This window comes from Piliocolobus tephrosceles, chromosome 17, assembly GCF_002776525.5.
Source record: "Piliocolobus tephrosceles isolate RC106 chromosome 17, ASM277652v3, whole genome shotgun sequence".
NCBI lineage: Eukaryota > Metazoa > Chordata > Mammalia > Primates > Cercopithecidae > Piliocolobus > Piliocolobus tephrosceles.
In genome coordinates this window covers 31,729,634-31,734,842 of record NC_045450.1, presented here as the reverse complement: position 1 = coordinate 31,734,842, position 5,209 = coordinate 31,729,634, and the positions used below count along the sequence as shown (strand labels likewise).

Below are 5,209 nucleotides of genomic sequence, written 5' to 3'. Positions count from 1 at the left end.
TGTGTAGGTGTGGTGGGGTGTGTGTATGTGGTGTATGTGTAGGTGTGTTGGGGTGTGTGTGCACACACATGTGTATGTGTGGGTGTTTGTGTGCAGTGTGTGTAGTATGTGTCTATGTGTGTTGTACGTGTCTCTGTGGTGTGTCTGTGTATGTGGTGTGTGGTATGTCTGCGCTGCAGAACAGAGAGGCATGGAAGCATCATAAGGAGCAGGGAGAAAAGGCCCAGTACAATGGCTCACGCCTGTAATCCCAGTGCTTCGGGAGGCCAGGGTGGGAGGATCGCTTGAGCCCAGGAGTTCCAGATCAGCCTGGGCAACACAGCAACACCTCATCTCTACAATAAAAATTATCCAGGTGTGGTGGCTTATGGCTGTAGTCCCAGCTACTTGAGAGGCTGAGGCTGGAGGATTGCTAGAGCTCAGGAATTTGAGGCTGCAGTAAGCTATGACTGTTCCACTGCACTCCAGCACGGGTGACAGAGCAAGACTCTGTCTCAAAAATAAAACAAAGAACGGGAAAATACAACTGCAGGAGTTAAATCTATCAGCTAGTGCCCTCCCCCGATTACTGCATACCAGCAGCAGATGGTGAAGAGACTCGCACTGTCTATGGTCACCAGGTGAAGAGTTAGCTCCTTTCTCCCCAGAGAGGCACCTATGAGCTCCACAAGGCAGGGACAAGGCCTCTCCCCGCTCATGATCTGCCCTCAAAGACAGCACTCAACAGGCACTCAATAAATAACTGCAGAATAAATGCTAAGTGAATGAGCCTGGGCACCAGCTTTGGTGTCTCCTGTCAGCTGCTACCCGGCATCACTAAAGATGAGCACGCTGCAGGACTCAACACTAACAGGGAACACTTACAACACATTTTATTATTTCTCTTTAATTTTTGAGTCGGAGTCTCACTCTGTCACCCAGGCTGGAGTGCAGTGGCACAGTCTTGGCTCACTGCAACCTCCGCCTCCTGGGTTCAAGTGATTCTCTTGCCTCAGCCTCCTGAACAGCTGGGACTACAGGCGTGAGCCCCCATGCCCAGCTAACTTTTTATTTTTGAAGAGAAGGGGTTTCACCATGTACCCAGGCTGATCTTGAACTCCTGGACCCCAAGTGATCCACTCACCTCGGCCTCCCAAAGTGCTGAGATTATAGGCGTGAGCCACCGCACCCAGACTGCATTTTAGAGAAATGAGTGCAAACAGCAAGATGGTGATCCATCCGTTCACACAAAATGCCATGGGTACAGGTGAGGGAAGGAGTAAACGCAACGAGGTAGAAATGGGACCTTCCCTCAGTATTTCCTGAGATCTGCTTTGAGTGTGGCACTGGGAATATCTGATGTGCTCACAATATCCTCTGGAAAACCACCACTACAATCAGGCTTGCTAACTTCTTAACAAGGGCCATGTTTGTTTACTATATGTCTGTGTATATTACATATATATCTTGAGTGTGTGTACATACATGTCTATACATGCATGCATGTATATTCTTTACCGTGTCTTGCTCTGTCACTCTTGCTGGAGTGCAGTTACATGATCCTAGCTCACTGCAGCCTCAAACTCCTGGGCTCAAGCCATCCTCCAGCCTCAGCCTCCCAAAGTGCTGGGATTACAGGCATGAGCCTCTGCACCCAGCCTATTATTGTGTGTGTGCGTACATACATATATATACGCATATACACACACACATATATACACACATATATGTATACACGTATATATACACACACATATATACGTGTATATATATACACGTATATATATATGCAAAACAGTATGTAGAGTATCTTATCTTTTTGTTAATAATACCTATATTCTGGTTTATGCAAAAATATAAACATGCCTGGAAAAAACATACACACATATCTTGTAAGAGTGTGGCATGATTCCATCAGAATTTCTATCTTGAACTAGCTAAGCAATGAACCAATTCCGTTACTAAGGGACCAACTTTTCTTCTTCCAAGAAAGCACCAACTAGCCTTCCTGTTTAAAAAGCTCAGGGTTCTGGGATGCCAGGAGGGTGGCAGGTACCAGTTTCTGTAAGAAACCAGCCACTATTCTCATAGAGAAGGGCTGGCTTCTGAGGACAGCAGAACCTGCTTGTAATTCCTCCTGGTCTTGCCCTTCCATGCTTGTGATGCCACAAACTGTATCCTGTTGGAATGCAAACCAGGATTTGAGCACCAGAAAAGCTGTGTTCACTAAATGCTGAAGGGAACACAAGCGGCTAAGCAAGAACCAGAGCCTTAAAAAGATTTCAGCCCAGTAAAGGAAATGAGACCCAGTGTTCTCACACCACGTCACGCTGTTACACACCATGTCAGCATGAGGATAAGGGCAGAACTTACTTCTCTCCAGCACCTCAGAGCATGCCCGCTGAGCCAGTGAACAGACAAGTGCATGAACAGCGGTGCAGGAGGAGGGAATGTCATATATGGCATTAGAGGGGCCAGGGCACAGCTGTGCCCAGCTGGGGGTGACATGAGATACAGCTTTGATGCAGGCCAAAAGGCTGGAGAGGGGTCTCCCAAGTACCTTTCAAGGCTGGGCCAAAGTAATTCCCCAAAAGCTGATGGGAAGATCTGTAGCTTGTGACTGAGCATCCTCCTTTGAGTGACAGATCACGACTGTTCACGTAGTTTGGATGTCTGTCCCCACCCAAATCTCGTGTTGAAATGTAATCCCCATGTTGAGCTGGGTCTAGTGGGAGGTGTTTGGGTAATGGGGGCGGACCCTGAAAGTATGCGGCATCCCCTGCCCCACCCTGATTCTCTCTCTTGTTCCTGCTCTTGCCATGCAATGTGCCTGCTCCCCCTTCACCTTCCGCCTTGACTGGAAGCTTCCTGAGGCCTCCCCAGAAGCTGATACCACCATGCTTCCTGTACGGTCTGCAGAACTGTGAGCCAATCAAGCCTCTTTTCTTAAAAATTACGCAGTCTCAGGTATTTCTTTATAGCAATGCAAGAATGGCCTAATACCACTGTCCTATGGGGAACTCCAGCGGGAGGCCTGAGACACAGAGCTGCCAATCAGAGTCCCAGGGATTTGACTGGTTCAGGAATGGGCAGGTGACCCAACCTCAGCCTGGTGAAACTCTGGAAGAGGCTCTGCTGTAAGGTAGCTCAGCTGATGGCAATGGCTGAAAGTGCTGAAGCCACTCCAAGGATGGATTCTTCCTGAGGACTCCAACCCAGAGGAAGGTAGAGCTGAGGAAGGACTGAGGTTCCTGTGACACGGACTCTGATTCAGGCGCACTGCTTCAACCCCGCACTCCACAGTTCCACCCTCCAATCCCTTCAGTCTCGAGTTGGGTCTCTGTCTTGATACCAAAAGGGCCCTGGTTTAAGAACCCAGTCCACTTGGACACCTTTAAGCTACCCTGGTCACAGTGTGTGGTCCAGACAAGACATATGGTCACCACAGGTGGGTTTCTATTTTCCAGAGACCCTCTTCTTACAGCTGACTGACTCTCACACAATGAAGACCGCAGGAGCAAGGCCAGGTCCTGCTCACTCATAAAGTAATTTATAAAAATTACTTATGTTGGCCGGGCGCGGTGGCTCAAGCCTGTAATCCAAGCACTTTGGGAGGCCGAGACGGGCGGATCACGAGGTCAGGAGATCGAGACCATCCTGGCTAATACGGTGAAACCCCGTCTCTACTAAAAAATACAAAAAACTAGCCGGGCGAGGTGGAGGGCGCCTGTAGTCCCAGCTACTGGGGAGGCTGAGGCAGGAGAATGGCATAAACCCGGGAGGCAGAGCTTGCAGTGAGCTGAGATCCGGCCACTGCACTCCAGCCTGGGCGACAGAGCGAGACTCCGTCTCAAAAAAATAAAAAAAAAATAAAAAATAAAAAAATTACTTATGTTAACATATCAGATTAACAGAAAATGACCTCTTTACTCAGAGCAGGAGTCTCTGGAACAGTGACTTCTTCTCGGTCAGGTGAAAAGATTTATGTAAACACCTGGCCAAGAATGTGTTGACTCTGTGATGTGGACTAGGTACAGTGTCTTTCCCAAGATGTAGAACTTGCTACCCCAAGTGTGGTCCTGGGCCCAGCGTCATTATCACCTGGGAATGTGTTAGAGATGCAAACTCTCAAACCATACCCCGGCCCAATTACGTCCAAGTGTCTGAAGTGGGGCCCTGCAGCTTGGGCACCATGCTTCTGAGGCAGTGGGTCTCACCCCCGGCAGCACAGGCTACCGATATCTCAGAGATCCTAGGGTGTGGCCTTGATTTTGAGATTTTTCAAAGTTCCCTTTGTGATTCTAATGTACAACTAGGATTGAGAAGCCAGCTCTATGTTATTTTCCTACTGAATCTTTATCCGCCTGCTCCCAGGAGCTGGGGTAAACAAGCCAGTGGTAGTGCCAGCTGCACCCATTTTCTGCATGCAGGAATTCAAGGGATGTTTTCAGCTGACTGAAGCATCATTTGATGTTCCCGAGAAACAGATTCCACAATCAACTCAAACGGATTTTGGCCCTGACCCAATTTATCTCAAAAAAGGAGGAGGAGCCCTTGTTCCCTGCGTCCAAATAGCACTGGGGGCATATGAAGCCAGCTGCCCAGAAATATCAAAACAGACAGGACTGCGGACTTTTTTTTAAAGAAAAATATGCAAAACTGGGGGTGCTTTTCAACTTCTGGAAATTCGTGGCTTTTCTGGTTTAGTAGCTTTTGTTTTGAACATGACTTTTCCTCTCAGGCCTCAAAGGGACACAGCAGTGCTGTATCAAAGAAAAACCAACACACACACCAGCATTCTCAAAACTGGTTCAAAAAATAAGGAGGAGTGACGGTGAAATGAGGCCTATGATTAATGGTAAGTTTGTGAGTAAATAATCTCAAGGAGGCAAGTCTTTGCAAATGTACGAACAAAAAACCAGTCTTAAAAATAATACAACCCTGGCTGGGTGCAGTGGCTTATGCCTACAATCCCAGTGCTTTGGGAGGATCACTTGACGCCAGGAGTTAAGACCAGCCTGGGACACACAGCAAGACCTTGTCTCTACAAAAATAAAAAATTAAAATACGAGCTGGGTGTGGTGGCGCTGCCTATAGTCTGAGCTGCTCAGGAGGCTGAGGCAGGAAGATCACCAGGAGCTCAAAGCTGCAGTGAGTTATGATCATACCACTTGCACTTCAGCCAGGCCTGGAACCACAGAGCAAGACCCAATCTCTATAAAATAATAAT

General features: G+C 48.0%; 1 protein-coding gene across 1 annotated transcript in view; it reads right to left on the bottom strand.

The window, feature by feature from the left end:
- Nucleotides 1-5,209, bottom strand: part of GPT2 (glutamic--pyruvic transaminase 2) — a 48,487-nt gene that overhangs the window by 16,070 nt on the left and 27,208 nt on the right. The gene's annotated exons all lie outside the window — the stretch shown is intronic.